Source organism: Microcaecilia unicolor, chromosome 3 (assembly GCF_901765095.1).
Source record: "Microcaecilia unicolor chromosome 3, aMicUni1.1, whole genome shotgun sequence".
NCBI lineage: Eukaryota > Metazoa > Chordata > Amphibia > Gymnophiona > Siphonopidae > Microcaecilia > Microcaecilia unicolor.
Genome location: NC_044033.1, coordinates 422,423,824 through 422,443,711, shown reverse-complemented (window position 1 = coordinate 422,443,711; position 19,888 = coordinate 422,423,824). Strand labels below are relative to the sequence as shown.

Sequence of the window (19,888 nt, the reverse complement as noted above, 5' to 3'; positions counted from 1 at the left end):
AACCCTAAATCCGAGAGCTTCAGATGACTCCAACATGCCTTGATTTTAGGAATGATGAGGATCATTTGGTGATATTATTCTAAAGTGGAGTGGCGTGGAGGAGTCGCCTAGTGGTTAGTGCAGTGGACTTCTATTCTGGGGAACTGGGTTAGATTCCCACTGTAGCTCCTTGTGACTCTGGGCAAGTCACTTAATCCTCCATTGCCCCAGGTACAACTAGTACCTGTGTATAGTATGTAAACCACTTTGAATGTAGTTGCAAAAAAAAAAAAAAAAACCCAGAAAGGCAGTATATCAAGTCCCATTCCCTTTCCCTAAACAGCCCCTCCCCTTTCCAATATCCATCTTTCAGCACTTAGGGCACACGATCTGTATCTTTCCTCATTTAACTGTAGCAGCAGTACGAATGCAATAACTGGATGCACCATACAAAATGATATGCAGTCTCAAAGCCTACAGATGTTTTAAAATCATTTTCCATACTGAGCTATCAGTTGTGGAAAAAAAGGAAAAGTTCAAGCAAATTTTTTCATCTTATTTATTTTTAGGGTGATTTCCAAAAGGTCCCTACTGAAAAAAAAAATATTTTATAGTAGTTCTTCTAATATGAGCATATTTGTGGGGGCATCCTTTTCGTAAGATACCGCAGACAACCTATGCCTCCCCCACTCCTATTCTAAACTCGGAAATTGTGGTGAGGAATATTTTTCTAAATCTCCTCAGCAATTAATTTTCCCATTTGGGTCAGCTTTCGAATTTCTGGTGCCCTTCATGTTGTGAGTGGTTTTTTTTTTTTTTTTTTTTTTGGGGGGGGGGGGGGGGGGTTCTTTTCTTCATTTCTAGTTTTCTGTAACTGAGGAATAGCCTAGTGGTTAATGCAGTAGACTTTGATCCTGGGGAAACTGAGTTCAATTCCCACTGCAGCTCCTTGTGACCCTGGGCAAGTCACCTAACCCTCCATTGCCCCTGGTACAAAAAAATAAGTACCTGAATATATGTAAACTGCTTTGAGTGTAGTTGCAAAAACCTCAGAAAGGCAGTATATCAAGTCCCATTTCCCTTTCTCTTACAGTACTTTTTTCTTTTTGTAATTCTCCTTTTGTCATGCTGTGTTTTCCAGACAGGGACAGTAAAGTTCCTTGCTCAGCCAGCCTTCAGCTGTGGCTGGGTTGGGAAGGTAGGCAGGCTGCCTTGCCTGTGCCCTGGAGTTTCATCTGCAGTGAAAGGCAGCGGGTCAGCTCAGGCTGGGGGAGGACGGACTAACCGCTGGCCAACCAATAGATTCACTGGGAGGATCGGGAGCCCTCCCCTCCCCACTACCTCCTCCACAACATCCATCCTGCCGGCTTCGGCCAGGCTAGCAGCGAGGGCTGCAGACTCGGGAGCCTTCCTTGCAGGTACGTATTCTACATTCTGCACCTTCAATTACTATGATTCAAAAGGACAAAGCACAACTTTTCAGCCACTTTCATGACAAGGTAAAACGTGCCAGGCAGCTTTTATCTAAAGAGTCCCGGATAGTACAGACAGCTCTGCTGTTTTAGTGTCAGCTTTTCTTATGTAGAAGATACCGCATGCGAGAAGACCTTAAATGCATGATGAGTGTCTGAATGACTCGTGAGCAACAGACGCTACTTTATTTTGTGCCTGAAATGTGCGTCTATTCACTGACTGGACTTGTGGGAGATGGGGCTGGGAAAGTAGGCAGGGCAGGACAGTCCAGCCATTCCAATAAGCAGTTCAGGAAGGCAGGCAGCTTGATAAGGTAGTTCCCCCCACCATAGTAATAGAAACACCAGCTTCATTTCGGTTTTGTTCAGTAGTAGGAGTCTCTCTCACGCCCTGCAAGCACAGATTCAGCCTTACGTTTCTGACTCTATAATCCTCCAGCCTCTCTTTAAGGAGGCGAATCTCAGGAGTTTCAGTCTGCAAGGTTTAAGGAGCTCTGGTAGGGAGTCTGAGTAGTGTAACTCCAATGCCCTTCTTAGACTAGGGCCTGGGATACAGCTTTTATCCGCGTCTGCAGTTATGATAGCCCATAACTTCAAGGGCATACACGTGAGCAGAGCAGCAAGGTAGGCGTACAACTTACAGAATACTGTAAGGTGTGATGTCCGTCATAGACCTGTATAACCAGATATGCCGATGTTTATTTACACTAGTATTCTATAATGGGTGGTGGACTTTGGTCCTGGGGAACTGAGGAACTGAGTTCGATTCCCACTTCAGGCACAGGCAGCTCCTTGTGACTCTGGGCAAGTTACTTAATCCTCCATTGCCCCGTGTAAGCCGCATTGAGCCTGCCATGAGTGGGAAAGCGCAGGGTACCAATGTAACAAAATAAAATATGGGAACCCAGATGCTGTTAGTAAAATAGACACTATTCAGCTATATTGTTTAATACCTACTTGCACCTTTTATGTAAGCTGTTGCAATCTTTGTGAGCCTCACATAGGGTGTACGCAGATGATATTCAGTTCTGTGGCCCCCAGCATGAAGGTAATTTTAGATGCTGTCCTTGTCTGGTTGACTCAGAAGAGACTGTAGCTAAATGTTCAAAAAACTGAAGTGATGTATGTGGTTTCTGATTCTGCGATTTTGTTACCAGAAACAATATCGTTATTGGGTGTGCCTATTAAAACTTCAAACCAAGTAAGAAATTTGGGAGTTTGGGACTCGGGCTTTAATTCCTACTGTGTATTTTAAAATGAGAATGTTGAGCAAGTTGAAACCATTCTTACCTTTGGTTTGATTTCAAGAAAGTGGTTCAGGCAATGGATTGCTGTAACATAATTTACCTAGGTTTGCCAAGTTATTGTATTCAGGTGCTTTAGGTTGCATTAAATTAGGCAGTAAGGTTTCTATTTGGCCTTTCAAGGTCTGAGCATACATCAATTCACAAGAACAGAAATAGTTGCTGATGAGATATCGAATACAGTATAAATTACTGCTGATGGTTAATTTTATTCTGTACATAGAAAAAGAGTAGTATAGCCAGCAAAGCTTTTCCAGAAGAAGAACAAGACTATGACTAAATGAGAAGAAAAAAAATTTATTCTTGAAGAGATTCAACACGGCACCATGTTTCTGGAAAACGCAAGTCTCAGGAGTCTAAAAACAATAATAATAAAAACATATAGTAGTAATAAAAATATATAAGAAAAAACATATACAATATACAAATTGTTTAAAAAATAGAATACATTAATAATTACAAGACTCCATGAGGAAATAGCAATAAATGAGAATACATGGAGTCTTGTAATTATTAATGTATTCTATTTTTTAAATATTTTGTATACTGTATGTGTTTTTTTTATTATATATTTTTATTACTACTATATGTTTTAAATTGTTTTTAGACCCTGAGGCAGGCATTTTGCTGAAACATGGTGCTGTGTCGGGTTTCTTCAAGAATAAAGTTTTTTTCTTCTCAGTTGTTGTCCTGTTATTCTTCTGGAAGAGCTTTGCTGGCTATACTACTCTTTCTCTGTGTGTTTCTGTATGTAGTGTATCCCAGGCCTCCACTTCAGCGGTGTTCCTCTACTAATTTTATTCTGTATCAGGATTTTTCTTATTATCTGAAAAACCCTGTCAAGTGGTATGTACCACTAAGATCTTTGGAGAAGCGTGATCTTGTAGTGCCTCCTCTTCGATGGTTACGCTTGGAAGTGACAAGAACTGGCACCTTTTCCATTTTCTGCCCACTGGAGTGGAACAAACTGCCATTGCGATAAAAAAATGAAACTCAACTGCTAATATTTAAAAAAATATTTTGAGAGAATATTTACTGCCAGGCTTATTATATACCTGCCTGAATAAGACTGCCTTGACTGAGTCCGTAAGATTTTTGAGCTGTGTTGCTGAAACTGTATTTCTGCTTTTTTGGCTGTTTGTATATTCTAAATGTTTGTGGGTGCGATTTTATGTATGTTGAGTTGTACTCCACCATAGATAAGGGCAGATTAGAAATAATTAATTCTAATTCTCTGCAGCATTGGGACAGCTAAAAGAGAGCACCCAGTTGTACAACTGACACTTTCAGTTTTCACCAACTTGGCCAGAAACATACCTTCTAATTAGTGGAACATTTAACCAGTCCCTGAGGGAGAAACAGAGGTGTACAGCACCAGCTTTCAGTATCTAGCCTAATCAGCCATCCTTTTACTGAGCACTGCCTTTTTAAGTGTACTTTCTGCAGCTTTCCTATTCCTGAATGTTCAGTAGAAAACCTGGCCTGGATTTCCTAACATAGGCTGCAATTCAGTGTAGCAGGCTTGGACCCTGTTATGTGCCCTCCTCCCCTTCTAAGCCAAATCTATCAAGTTACCCATTCCAGGAGGGAGACTTTTCGGCCAGTCCTGGATTTCTCCCAACTTCAGCATGGTGCATTATGGGACCTACAGAACTGATTGCAATGGATGGAATCAGGGACTACAAATACTACACTGCTTGGGATGTAAGTGTAACGCCAGAACTGGTCAAAAAGTCTCCCTCCTGGAATGGGCAACTTGTTAGCTCTGTTTTAAGCTGGTAGCTGGTCTCACTCCAGAAGTGTGGCTCTTCTTATCCTTTGGAAGAAAGACCCTGACTGGTGAGCTGCCTGCCATTTCTTGATTCAGTATTACTTGCAGAGTGAGTTTTCTTGTATAGTCAAAACCAGACTCCACAGTCATATTTGAAGCCTCTGCCTGTGTCTTGTTAGGACTCCTTCAAAACATCTATTATTAATTAGAAATGTAGTTAGTGGCCTGGTACGTAATGCTTCTTCCCTGTGAAAGTCTCATCTCCATTAGTTTCCCTGTTTTCAAGTGGGGATTCTCAGATGAGCTCTTAACAGATTTCTCATCTGAGCTCTTTATGAACAGCTCACAACCATTTTTCCCTTCTAATTTCATGACTATTTGCTCACATTCAGAATTCAGAAAACCTTTTTAAGGGCTGATCCACAGTTTCTGTTACCTCCATCAGGAGTTGATAACACCACTACCATGGGGGCTAGATTTAAATAGAATGCACTCCTGGGCACAGGGGTTTTGACACCTTTCTCTTCCTCCCCATGTAAGAACAACAAAGGGACTCGTTGAAGCCAATGTAAAACCCTCACTCCCCAATCAAAAGAGGAATGATGAGACTCTATGGCACAAGGGAAGCAATGGGGTTTGCAGGACCCAAGATAACACCCCGACTTCACTTCTGACATAAGAACAACAGGAGCTTGGTGGCCCACAAAGCTCCATACCCCTTCTCAACCCAAAGATCAATGGGTCTCTAGGCCCAGTCCTGGCCCTGGATCATGGACCATATCTATGTTCTGCCCCTTTTGATGAGGGCCAAATGAAGATTGAGGCAAGGCAGAGTATGCATGACTCCCCCCTCCGCTGCAGCTATCCTAAAAAATATTGCCAGCTTCTTTTCATAGCCTCCCTCATTTTTTTCTTCCTTAATCTCTGCCCTGTGTCCCACTCATTTCTGACTTTTATCCTGTGCCTCCCACTCTTTTTCTTTTGTTGGTCTATTTCTCTCTCTGTCTCTTTACCCCTCTGCTCGGTACCCTTCTGTCCACCTATAACCAGTATCCCCTCCTCGCTCTCTCTCTGTCTCTCTCTACCCAGCAGATCTCTAGGAACTCCAATCTTGCTTTACCATTGTTGTTTTCCTTTGCCTTGTACTGCTGGTGGCCGTCTGGTACAGTGACAGGTAGGCAGTGCACCCTCTGGCAGCTCTAGCCGTGGCTTCTCTCCACTTCAGCACAGGCACTCAAGTTTGCTGATTTTTCAGCTCCAGCAGGTCCGTATATAGCCTACTAGAAAATCCTGCCCTGACTAGAGTAGATTTAATTATTATTCCAGATTTAATTATTTACCTTTCCAGATTTGCACTCAAGGCCAGGTACTTTTAAGTGCATTTCCTTACTCGGGGGGGGGGGGGGGGGGAGGAGGACAACAGGGGACGACCTACAATCTGTACCTGAGGTAATTGAATAGATAGTGAAGTGACTTGCCAAGGCCATAAGGAGAAATTGAACCCTGGCTAGCCTACCAACATAACCATTAGGGTTCTCTTCCACTCCACAAATTTAGGCCCAGAACAGAAGAGACTCTTTAGGCCTAAAGTGGAAAACCTAGCCAAGTGCCACAGCATTGATATTTCTTGGAGGAAGGAACAATCTGGAGGAAAAGGGAGGTTTTTTTTTTTTTTTTTTTTTCCAAAGGGGTTTTCCTTGATCTAAGGAAAAATTCTAGGCAAACTCTTGGCCAGAGTTTTGAGCCTGGAGTTTGTTTTCAATTGTGTGCCTTAGGGAGATAAGGCCTGTCCAGGTTCCCACATTGGCTCTTCTTAGTACCCTTTAATTCTGCGTATTTCTTATGCTCTTCTACCAGGAAAATAACACGTATACTATGGTGCTTATTTTCAAAGTATATGGACATCTCAAAATGCCCAAATGGATGTCCATGTGATTGGAACGTTCAAATCCAGATTTTTCAAAGGCAGAAAAGAGATGTTCAATACTACAGTATGTCCAAATAGCAAGGGGGGTGTGTTTTGGGTGGGATTAGGGAGGGCCCAAAATCAGGACATTCAGCAGTGATAACTGAATGCGAGGGCTGGACACGACAGAAGGAAGTCACCGCAGTGCCTGTGTGAATTGCGGATGGTCCAAAAATGTAAGCTGGAAGCACTGCAGTGGCAGCGGGAGAAGAAGGAGGAAGCAGCAGATTCCGGACCTGCGGGAGGGGAAAGTAGGGAGCGATGTTGGATTATGGGCGATGGGAGGGAAGTCAGGTTGTACTGTGGCACCCCTGAGAGATCGCTGTGGCCCACCAGGGTGCCATGGTGCACAGTTTAGGAACTGCTGCCATAACCCACAGAAGACTTTGTCTCCTATTCCATGACTTTTTAATTTTCTCAGGAATCTCTCATGGGGAATTTTGTCAAAAGCTTTCTGAAAATCTAGATACACTCAGGGGCGTAGCCAGACACTCAATTTTGGGTGGGCCTGGGCCTAAGATGGGTGGGCAGAAGAACTCTGCCTTGTCCCACAAGTGATTTGGTCTCTCCCTCTCTCCCCTGCATGCCATATGGTCTATCAAACATCCCCCCCTTCTCCTGTAAATAACAGATTTTCACCAGCAGCGAGCAGCAACTAATACACATTGCTCATGTTAACCCCAAAGCCTTCCCTCTGATGCATCTACCTGTTTTCGCATAGGCGGGAATACATCAGAGGGAAGGCTGTGGGGCCAAGCAAGCAGTATGTATCAGTTGCGTCTCACTGCAGGTGAAGATCTGCTGTTTACAAGGTACGCAGGAGGGACAGTTGTTGGGAGTTTTTGGCTGGTGGGGCTTGGGGATCCCTGCCAGTCACATCATAGGTGTGCTGCTACTGGGTGGGCCTGAGCCCAAAGTGGGTGGGCCTGGGCCCACCCGAGCCCACCCTTGGCTACGCCACTGGATACACTACATTAACTAGCTTGTCTTTATCCACATGTTTATTTACACCTTCAGAGAAATGAAGCAAATTGGTGAGGCAAGTCTTCCCTTGGTTGAATCCATGACGACTCTGTCCCATTAAACCATGTTTCTCTGTGTTTGTAATTTTATTCTTTTAATTTCCACTATTTTTCCTGGCACTGAAGTCAGACTTACTGGTCTGTAATTTCCTGGATCACCCCAGAACCTTAAAAAAAAAATCGGTGTTGCATTGATCACATTTTTCAGGTACTGTGGATGATTTTAACAGGTTACAGATCACTAACAACAGATCAGCAATTTCATGTTTGATTTCTTTGAGTACCCTGGGGTATATGCCATCTGGTCCAGGTAATTTATCACTTTTTAACTTTTCAGTTTGGCTCAGTACGTCTTCCAGGTTCACCGAGTTTCTTTCAGATCTTTCACATCATAGATTTAAAATAGCTCCCATTTTTGTTAGTTCTTGGACCAGTTGCTCCAAGAAGCAGTCTATTTCATCTAAGAATTTTACCTCCCTAGCGCTCCCTGATGTACCATTTATCTAGTCAATATTGGAGTAACTAAAATCACCTGACACAAAGAATCGTGTAGAATTCAAACTCACAAATGACAAAAAACCTTCTACAATGTAGTTCTGTGTCCCAAGGAATGTCATGCAGTCAAATTACCAAAACTTGGAGAAAAAAAAGACTTCAATGTGGAAAAGACACACCTACTAGTGAGGCCAAACCTCCATAAATGCAGGGGACTCTTCATAATCATTAGTCATAAAAACAAACTCCGCTTATATTTTTAAGTTTCTGCAAAATGACAAAATCCCTTTTTAAAGACACAGAATTATGTTTGGAAAGCATGCACAAAGTGTTGCCCACAAACAATTAACCAGTACTTATCTTGGAGAGTACAATGTGTCACCGTTCATAAAGCGATATCTTCAAATATAGTTTTAACTAATCAGTTAAGACTATATTTGAAGACACATTCAGGGGCATTTTTGAAAGAGAAGGGTGCCCATCTTTCGACACAAATCGGGAGATGGGTGTCCTTCTCTTAGGGTCGCCCAAATCGGCATAATTGAAAGCCGATTTTGGGCGTCCTCAACTGCAGTCTGTCACGGGGGTGTGTTGGAAGCGTAGCGAAGGTGGGACTGGGGAGTGCTTAAGAGAGATGGGTGTCCTCGGCCGATAATGGAAAAAAGAAGGGCGTCCCTGATGAGCATTTGGTCGACTTTACTTGGTCCATTGTTTTTCACGACCAAGCCTCAAAAAGGCACCCGAACTGACCAGATGACCACCGTAGGGAATTGGGGATGACCTCCCCTTACTCCCCCAGTGGTCACTAACCCCCTCCTACCCTAAGAAAAAATATTTTTGCCAGCCTCAAATGTCATACCCAGCTACCTGACAGCAGTATGCATGTCCCTGGAGCAGTTTTAGTGGGTGCAGTGCACTTCAGGCAGGCGGACCCAGACCCATCCCCCCACTACCTGTTACACTTGTGCTGGTAAATGTGAGCCCTTCAAACCCCACCCGAAACCCACTGTACCCCCCTTCACCCATAAGGGCTATGGTAGTGGCATACAGTTGTGGGGAGTGGGTTTTGGGGGGGGGGGGATTGGGGAGCTCAGCACACAAGGTATGGGAGCTATGCACCTGGGAGCAATTTCTGAAGTCCACTGCAGTGCCCCTTAGGGTGCCCGGTTGGTGTCCTGGCATGTGAGGGGGACCAGTGCACTATGAATGTTGGCTCCTTCCATGACAAAATGCCTTGGATTTGGTCATTTTTGAGATGGGCGTCCTCGGTTTCCATTATCGCCGAAAACCGGGGACGACCATCTCTAAGGTCGACCATCTCTAAGGTCGACCTAAATGTCAAGATTTCGGCATCCCCGACCATATTATCGAAATGAAAGGTGGACAACCATCTTGTTTCGATAATAGCGGTTTCCCCGCCCCTTCCCCGGGACGTTCTTACAGATGGGCGCCCTTAGAGATGGTTGTCCCCGTTCGATTATGCCCCTCATTGTACTCTCCAAGGTAAGTACTGGTTAATTGTTTGTGGGCAACATTTTGTGCATGCTTTCCAAACATGTTTCAGCCACCTTACCCCAAACCAGAGAGAACGGTACAGTTTAGGGAGTGAAGAACCTTTTTGTACAAAAGAGGAGCGAGACTTGGGTGTGATCGTATGTGATGATCTTAAGGTGGCCTAACAGGAAGAAAAGGTGACGGTGGAAGCTAGAAGGATGGTTGGTGCATAGGGAGAGGAATGACCAGTAGGAAAAATGAGAAAATGATGTCCCTGTATAGACACTGGTGAGACCACAGGTACAGTATGTATTTTTCTGTTTCTGGAGAGCTCACAATTACAAAATAAGAGTTAAAGTGGGATTTGAATATGGGTCCCCTGGTTTAAAGACCACTGCATTAACCACTAGGCTGCCCCTCTGCTCTTCAAGGATATCTGTGTGTCCATTCTAAGAATACTGCCAGACAGACGTCCTTGTCCCTGCTTTTTTCCCATTCATATGTTGAACGTTATGATTTGTAAAATGGTTGTCCATGCTAGACATCCTCAGCACACTGATGTCCATCTCACATATTTCTGAACAGGAAATAATGACGTTTCCTTTGGAAAATACATGCAAAATGGATGTCCATTTTAGATGCTATGAGCTGCATGTCTCTATTTTGACTTTGACGTCCTTTCGAAAATGCCCCTCCACGTCACATCAGACAGGGTGCATCATGAACGGGAAAACAGAATGTGGGTGCTGCACCCAAACACGTGCAGAAAAAGTTAAGTTTGTAATTTTGTTCTGAAAAAGGAGAAGGTAATGTAAGTGACTGCCTTGATGCTTATATCTCCTAGATGCAGAGTGACATTTGACAATAATCTGTATGTGTAACTGGACTGGATTCTTCGGGGTGGGTTTATTCTTTAACTGGGTGCCTCCTTTCCTTTATAGAATACTAGTGTAACTGAAAATACATGCATAATATAAATTAGACATGAGCACTTATGCCAGCCAAAGTGCAAGAGTCAGTATGTATGCCTAAGTTTCAGTAACATGCACATAAATTATAGTATTCTATAAATTACAGGTGTGTGAGTCTTGTCCCTGATCTACCCAGATACTGCCTAATCTGTATGCCTACTTGTAAAAAAAAAAAAAAGCACAGCACTATATAAGATACGCAGGTACTGACAGAAGGGTACTGAGAAGAGGGATGAAGGGAGAGAGAGAGAGAGAGATGCTGGATAAGAGAACAGATGAAGAAGGACTCAATACTGGAGAGAGAGAGAGAGGGGGGGGGGGTGGAGAGAGAGAGAGAACGAACAAGGGGATGTGAAGGAGTAGCCTAGTGGATAGAGCAGCCTGCTGTGAATCAGAGGAGATCAGGGGGAAGAAATATTGTTAATAAATCCCAATAAATATGTTCATATATGTCATGATTCTAATTATTTACACATATAATCGGCACATACCTGATAGCATGTACTTTGTAGAATTACCCTGTAAGAGGCTGGGCAATACAGCATTGTCCCCGGTGGAAACAGCACTGAACTGAGGTGAGGCTGCTATAATAGGGAATATGATACTAATTTGCATTTATTTTTTTGTCTTGTCGTCTGTTGTTTAAACTTTTGTATTTGCCAACTGCTCTGATGTTTTATGCAGGACAGTATATCAAAATATTAAACTAAACTAATCACCATCCTGCATAGGGACCATGAACCCCCTGAACTCATGGGTCTCCCAGTTGAGGATGCTGCTGGATATAGATACTGGGTCAACTGGGGTGAAATTGTCATTCCCTGCTGCTGTGATCCTTCTAGGAAGACAGTGCTTATGATTTTTTTTTTCCTGTGCTGTGACTGTTTTCATGCAAAAGCCTGATAGCTGATGTAATCTGCTATCTCATAATCTCTTGAGCTCTGCCTTTCTGAGCCATACAATCCTTTGTAACTTTCTTTTCTCTGTGCTTGTACCTCCAGGACAGGACTTTTAGAGGTTATGTTTCTGTATACTTGGCTTTCTGGAAGCTCCCAGTTGCAATTCAAGAGGAAATATACCATTTGGCTGCACTGGTTAAGGACCTCATTTTCTTCTTGGCACTCAGCCCTTTCCCACAGAGATTCCTGCCCAGGCTCTGCATGCAGGGAGGAGACAAATTGTTCTCTTTCAGAACCGGGAGCCTGCACTAGGTCCCCAAGGCTGTCCACACATGGAAGAAGGACAGACGTCTACCACATCAATAGACTTGTGGTGAGGCACAAAGTCCTTCCTCTCTCTCCTCTGCCCGTCCCCGAGTGTCCTACCAGTTTTGACCAGGCAGACAGAGAGCGATGCAGACTCTGAGCCATCCCTGCAAGAGGAGCCTAGTACAACCTACAGGTATGTACTTTATTGAATGCATTCAGTTTCTATTATTAGTATAAAAATGATTGAGCAGAAGAACTTTTCAGTTGCTTTCACTTCAAGGAAAATCAGATCAAATTGATTATATACAATAGGTCCTGGATCCAGTCATTTAGGCACCTATTGTAATCTAAGGGTTTTCTCATGTAGATATATAATGAGAGAACATCTTTGATAAATGGACCACTTTGATTTTAGAGTAGCTGGAAATGTTTTATTTTTTTTTTTTTGTCTAGAAAATGTGTGTCTATTCAGGTTACAGATTCATTTTATAAGTAATATGGAATGCATGTTACTCTGCTTCCAGCTAGCTACATGTGGGTTCTATAATGCAAGGAAAAGCCCTACCTTTGCTCTCCTTGTAGATAGGTTACCCCAGAAAAGAAAGCAATTATAAAAGTTGGTTTGCAGATCCTCCTTCTTACCCCATAGTAGCATCAGTGTTTTGGATGTTGTGAAAGAGCAGAAGGGTGGGAATTATGGGTTGGATTGGATTTAGCTCATGCCTTTTCAGTGGTAGCTCAAGATAAATTACATTCAGTTACAGTAGGTATTTCCCTGTCTCGGGGGGGGGGGGGGGGGAGGGGGCTTATAATGTAAAGGATCCTTTTACTAAGCTGCACTAAGAAATGGGTTTAGTGCACCCGCATGTGGGACTTTCCTGCATGCTAAGTCTATTTCTAGTGCGGCAATCAAAAAGGGCTGTTTTTCAATTTTTTTTTTCGGGCCGTGCACTAATGTTAGCACTAGGGGCATGGAGTGGTGGCATAGGAGAGTGGCTGTTTTTCCTTGTTCTTTTGTAACGTTGTATGTGCCTAATGAGTCAGATTTAACTTGGGCTTCAGTTACTTACTGCCAGTGCCATTGAGACTAAGCAACACAAAAAAGATGCAGAAGCAGCACATCTGTTTTTTTTCTTTTAATACACATCTTAATTTCATCCTGGAACAAGTTCTCATTCTGTTTTGCATTATTTGGTAATCCTACTCATGGGAAAATGAATCTGACTCTAGATGCATCTGGTGTTTTATTTGGTGTGCAGATTTTCTCAGTAGCCTTAGCTAGAGATTATGTATGTATGTATTTATCTAAATATCTACTATAATAAAACTCACCCTCAACGTTCTGAAGACAACGTTCTGAAGTCACTCAGTCACTCCCTGAAGGGTTCATGGATTCATGGTGGTGAAGCCACAACAATGACCATGTCTCTCTGCCCCGCCCTCACATGACGGACCAATCAGCCACAACAATGACCATGTCTCTCTGCCCCGCCCTCGCATGACGGACCAATCAGAAAAAACACCCTCAACATTCTGAAACACAAAGGACCATCACAACACCGTTCCCAGGCAACACTAGGCAACGTAAGATGGACCAATCAGAGGAAACTACGTGACAATAAGGGAGGAACATTCCCCAGCAGAATGGCTCATTATCTGCGCAGCACGGAGAGCACAGAACTACCGCTGGAACGAGAAAAGAATATTCCTGCTGTGGGTATGTGCAAAAATAGACCGGGGATAATATAAACTCAATAAAGAAAAAAAAAAAAAATAGACCGGGGATAATATAAACTCAATAAAGAAAAAAAAAAAAAAATAGACCGGGGGGGGGGGGGGGGGGGGGGATTTTAAATGCCTAATGCCAGTACTGAAGAGTCCCATCTGGGACGTGGGCGAACAGGTCAAGCTGCGGCCCAGCTGGAAGGATTACCCGCGACCCAGCCAGCAGCAAACAGCGACCAAGGAAGGGGGAGGAGTACTTCTTCCCTGCCTAGGAATTGCTGGAGACTGGCTGCCAAACTAACAAAACAATCGCACACCGACGCACCACCTCCATCATTCGAAAGGCATCCACTCTTTCTTCAACAGAAATGCAAACTAATAATACAAAACAAACAATACATGGTTTCTCAGGCGGCTGCAGGTAACTCCCCACCCCCTTCCTCTTCCCCTTTTGCCGAAGCAGCCAAGGACGTGCCCAACCATCCCCAGCCTCAGATAAGCTGTCTCCCACCTCGGGGATTCCCCGAGCACCCGGAAAAAGACGGCGCTGATTCCTGCAGCGCATAAATATTCCAGCATTGCCCTGCAGCTGGCCTGAAATGGACCAAACATACCGGATCACCCCCGGACGGCCCGAGACCATGCTCTTCTCCCTTCCGCCAACTTAAAACAACCATCCCCGTCCTCAGGCAAGCCGTCACCCACCTCCAGGATGCCCAGAACCCCAGCCCAATGGAAAAAGATGGCGCTGCTTCCAACAGCACATTTCTCTTCCAGCATTCCCCTACAGCAGCCCTGAAATGACCAAAAAATACCGACAAAGAACGTGCTTCTCTACCTTCCGCCCATCTAAAACAACACTGCTGCCTCAGCAGAACACAAAAAAAAAAAAACCTGGAAAAAAAAACACTCGGCAAAGGCTGACCCCCCTACAACCACATTTACATTTCACCAACAGAAAGACCCCCCTCCACAAACCTCCTTGACAGACAAAACCACACACACACAATACAACAGAAACACACCCTCAAAGCCACACACCAATCCAACCCACTTTGCCAGCACAGCACAGCACATCCCCCAACCCCCAAGCAAAAAAAAAAAAAGACACACATCAACAACCTTCACACACACACACACACACACACACACACACACACACACACACACACAAAAAGCCACATGCTAGCGCCCGTATCATTGGTTTCAGAAACGGGCCTTTTTTACTAGTCCTATATAATAATTCTCACCTCCAACGTTCTGACTTGCTGCCTGGGACCGTGGCTCATTCCGAGTTGGTCTGCTAGGCTCCATAGATCAGGCTGACATCACTGTAGCCATTATGATGTCAACTTCAGAACCCGGGGGAAAAATGCCTCACAGCTGATCCATGTCCAGAAGAGGGTCGCTGGACATGGGTGGCTGGAGGGGGGGCAGGGGAGAGAGGAGGGTCGCTGGACATGGGTGGTTGGAGGGGGGCAGGGGAGAGAGGAGGGTCGCTGGACATGGGTGGCTGGAGGGGGGCAGAGAGAGGAGGGTCGCTGGACATGGGTGGCAACAGGCAGGGGGTCGCTGGACATGGGTGGCTGGAGGGGGGCAGGGGAGAGAGGAGGGTCGCTGGACATGGGTGGTAGCAGGGGGGGCAGGGGGGTCACTGGACATGGGTGGCTGGAGGGGGCAGGGGAGAGGAGGGTCGCTGGACATGGGTGGCAGCAGGGGGGGCAGGGGAGAAAGGAAGTTTGCTGGACATGGGTGGCTGCAGTGGCTGCAGGGGGAGAGGAGGGTCGCTGGACATGGGTGGCTGTAGGGGAGCCGAGGAAAACCTTGCTAACGCCCGTTTCATTTGTGTCAGAAACGGGCCTTTTTTACTAGTTTATTAATAATTTGAATCCTAGGGTGAGTTACAATAAACATACATAAAAAGACAGACAAAAATGGGCTACATAACAACATAAGAATAGCTATACTGGGTCAGACCAAAGGTCCATCAAGCCCAGCATCCTGTTTCCAACAGTGGCCAATCCAGGTCACAAATACCTGGTAAGATCCCAAAAAAGTACAAAACATTTTATACTGCTTATCCCAGAAATAGTGGATTTTTCCCTAAGTCCATTTAATAATGGTCTATGGACTTTTCCTTTAGGAATCCGTCCCAACCTTTTTTAAACTCCCCTAAGCTAACCGCCTTTACCACATTCTCTGGTGGCCACTCACCAATTTTCTGTTACTATGGACAATTTTAATGACAGGCTACAGATCACTAACCATAGATCAGCAGTTTGAGTTCTTTCAGTACCCTAGGATGCATACCATCTGGTCCAAGTGATTTAGTACTCTTTAATTTGTCGATTTGACTCAGTACAGCTTCCAGGTTCACCAAGATTTCTTTCAGTTCCTCCACATCGTCACCCTTGAAAACCATTTTCTGGTATAGTTAGATCTCTTACATCTTCTTTCTGTGCAGGGATTTTAAAATACAGATCTGGTTCCATATCTTCACTGAATTTTCATCCCAGAATTAAAATTCTGACCTGGAACTGGAGTTCCAATGGCCCTCTCTGGCACAATGGAAATGATAGTGGCCATCGATTCAAACATGATGGCAAAAAAAGATTGAATTTAGAGGTGGATTATCTTGATAACCTGTGTCTGGCTGGTTCCCTAAAATACTGAGCAGACATATTCATATTTGTGTTCTTAAGAAACTATTTAGCTGTAAATGATGAAGTTTAGTCATTTTTTTTGGCTCAAAACTTTGGTAACAGTTTCATCTCCCTGACCCAACATAAACACCTACATCCCGCAACACAGCAAATCCAAGCTCGAAATAGACACTTCATAACCTTCCTCTCCTCGACCCCCACTGTAACTGCAACACAGCAAAACCAAAGCGCTAAATGGACACTTTACAACCTTTCCTCTCTTTGACCCCATTGTACCTGAAACATGTGTACCTTATCCGACCACAATATCACATTGTAACTGTTCCTACTGGACTGGCAAATGCCTTTACGGTACTATGTAAGCCACATTGAGCCTGCAAATAGGTGGGAAAATGTGGGATACAAATGCAATAAATATATCTACAAGAACCTATACACTATGATTCAGTTTTAATTGTTTCCTTTTAAACTGAGATTATGTTGATTGAGAGATCAGAGGCAAAGAGGGACATGGTCTTCATTCAGAAAAAAATTAGAAGAGTTCCCTTATCACAGTGTAATGTAATGTAACATGATATTTGTATTCCGCTAGTTCCTGGTTAGGTTCAAAGCGGATGACAATCACTAGAGAATGTACTACAAACGGAATATGATAAATTATAACAATGTTAAAAAAACAACTTTTTAAACAAATATGTCTTCAATTTTTTTTTGAAACGGAAAATAAGAAGATTGAGTTTTCAAATCACTAGATAGAGAATTCCAAAACTGTACCAATCTGATTAGTGCCATACAACCCTTTCAAACATTGTTCAGCATAGTTTTTAAACATTTTTTTATCCCAGGTATAATGAGTTAGACATATTTAGTCCAGTCTTTTGGAATCAGAACTCCACAACTTTTTAAACTTTATCTTTATTTAGTTCTTCCTTGCCTTGCTAAACACATTGTATACATTATATAATACTAAGTTCAGGATAGAGTGTGCAAGGGTCGACAAGAAAATTCTAGAGAAGGAACATGATAAGCTGGCAAAGGTACACATGAGAATGGAATAGATATTGCATTGTTCACAGAAGAAAGTGTTTATGAAAAACTTGAAAGAATGAAGACGGACAAAGCCATGGGACTGGACAGGATCCATCCCAGGATATTGAGGGAGCTCAGAAAGGTTTCTGTGGGTACTCTTAAAGACTTGTTTAATAAATCCTTGGAGACAGGAGAGGTTCTGTGGGATTGGAGAAGAGCGGATGTGGTCCCTTTTACAAAAGTGGTGTCGGAGAAGAAGCGGGAAACTACAGACCGGTAAGCCTCACTTTGGTCATTGGAAAAGTAATGGAAGCTTTGATGAAAGAAAGAATGGTGTATTTCCTAGAAGCCAATGAGTTACAAGATCTGAGGCAATGTGTTTTTTTTTTAAAGGAAAATCATGCCAAATGGATCTGAATTCTTTAACTGGGTGACCAGAGAATTTGATCGAGGTGGTGGAGCCTTTGGGTTAGGGAATTTGACAGAATGGGGACATCCAGGGATTACACATTAATGGCAGGGAGCATAAACTGATATTTTGGCAATCATTACTGGTACGGAGGTTGCTTTGAGGGCTTTGCAAGACCAAACAGTTTATTCTGGATCCCTGTTTTTTTAAGGCTATCTTGTCTAAAACATAGATTTTAAATTTGTTGGTCTCTGAGCAAAGAGTCGGTACCCTTAAGCAATGCTTATCGTTTTGGTGGGTGTCAGGTCCCATTAGGTATTTGGGGTGCAGGTGGGGGTAGACTTGTGTTCTTTATATCAGCAGAACTTTGAACCCCTGATTGCGGGGGAAATAGAGATTTGGAGAGATGGGATTAACTTTTTGTATTTTGGTTAGGAAGAATGGAGGCAATCCAGATGATGGTGTTGCTCAACTTTTTGTATTTGTTTCAGGCATTGCCAGTTGAAATCCCAACCAAGAGCTTTCACAGCATGGGAAAATCTTTCATTTTACTGGCGGGTGGGGGGGGGGGAGGGGGGGTAAATCTCCCCTCATTGTCAAGCAGGCTATGTTTAAATTTAAGGGAGAGGGTGGGTTAAGTATCCCCAACTGGGTTTCTGCCAGGTACTTTTGGGTTTCTGCCAAGTACGTGTGAACTGTCTTGGCCACTGTTGGAAACATTGGACCATTTGGTCTGACCCAGTATAGCTACTCTTATGTTCTTATGCTCAACTTGGAGAGGTACTATCTAGCAGCACAACTTAGAGTAGTAGTGGATTGACAGATTTCTTACCCTAAACAGTAGGCTGAGGTAGAGTAGGATGTGGGGCTCTTACCTAGGGACTTGCCTTGACTAGGATACTTCCCATGGGTGAACTTAAGTTTGGGAAAGGTGCAAAACTACCCTAAAGGTATGGCACAGGGTGTCGCATAAGCTTCTGAAGGGAGGAGCTGGGATCTATTTTTGATCCATTGGCTATTCTGTAGATTTCCAAATGGGTAGGGAGGGGGGATTTCTGTGGATGAGAGAGGTTGAATCTATGTTTTTTTGGTTGGGTATTAGAAGATGGTCGCATAATGGAGTTTCCAGAACTTCAGGCGAAATATCAATTGCAACTGAGAGATCTTTCCCCTTATCCTCAGATCAAAGATTATATCTCGTGGCCTGGGGCTAAGGTACCCCGACATCTGGCTAGAACTCCCTTTGAGCAGCTGTTGGGTGTTTCTATATTGATTGCTTTATGAGAACAGGAATGTTAAAACATGCTATGTGATTTCTAGGGAGAACAATCTGGATTGGACACTTACTAGAGAGGCTTTGGCGGACATATTGAAGCGTATACATCACATTGCTTATGCCTTACACATAAGTTGCTAGTTTGGTGGCATAGAACACTGGTGGTAGTGGGTCATGCTTTAGGGGAGGGGGAACAGCACTGTTGGTGGGGGTGTGGGGAGGTGGGTATCTTTATACACATGTGGTGGGGTTGTCCTGCCCTTCAGGGGTTTGGGGATAAGGTGTTTGACTACGCGCGACATATGGTGGAGTGTGAGGTACCTCTGTCTACGAAAATGGCTTTGTTGCATGTTTGGGCTACTGACCTGGACAGGCTTGGTGATAAAACTGCTGATTCTGGTTTTTGTAGCAGCTTGCATGCTCATAGCCTGGCAATGGAGACAGAAGCAGACCCCTGTCTTTGTTGCAGTGCAAGAACAGCTGGGCTGGCTCTGCAAGAAATATCGCCTTTGTCTTACAGACCCAGAATTGGGTTCAATTTCACCATATGTGGGGATGGTACATAGCTTTGGAAAAGTTGTTTGTTTCTGCTGGGAATGGGGATATGGAGTAATGTGGGGTTATATTTTTGGTTGGGAGATGGGTTTGGTGTGTTGGGGTAATATGTCAGATTTGCAGTGTTATTGTATCAGTAGTTATATGGGGCAGGGGATAGGGTTGTGGTAGGTTTGTTTTTTTTTTCTGCATTTGGTTTTTGTGCATTGGGGTTTATTCAGGTTGTTTTGTGGATCCTAATGAGTATGCGTTTGGAGAGTGGAGTAGCTCCAGAGCTAACTATGCTTCAATAGGTGTTTGTATTTTGTGGATCTATAAAACTGAATAAAGAATTAAAATAAAAAAAGCTGATTCTGGTATATATTGGTAGCCAGTGAACCTGCACATATTGGAGAAATTCTGTCAGATTTCTTAAAAGAGTAAATCAATCATAAGGTTGTGTTTTGAATACTCTGTAAGTTTAACAACTTCTTGGAACAGCCAAGATAAATAGCATTATAGTAATCCAACAAGCTTTGGGGTCCCTTTTACTAAAGCTTAAGTGCCACA

General features: G+C 43.6%; 1 protein-coding gene across 8 annotated transcripts in view; it reads left to right on the top strand.

Annotated features, from left to right (window-relative positions):
- The window catches only part of KCNS3 (potassium voltage-gated channel modifier subfamily S member 3), an 83,517-nt gene that overhangs the window by 21,701 nt on the left and 41,928 nt on the right, over positions 1–19,888 (top strand). For 2 of the 8 annotated variants that reach the window (XM_030198842.1, XM_030198834.1), the window contains exons 1-2: positions 1,342–1,397; positions 11,476–11,875. The gene's annotated coding sequence lies outside the window, so the exon portion shown is untranslated. The other 6 variants (XM_030198838.1, XM_030198839.1, XM_030198835.1 and 3 more) reach the window with 6 other exon arrangements.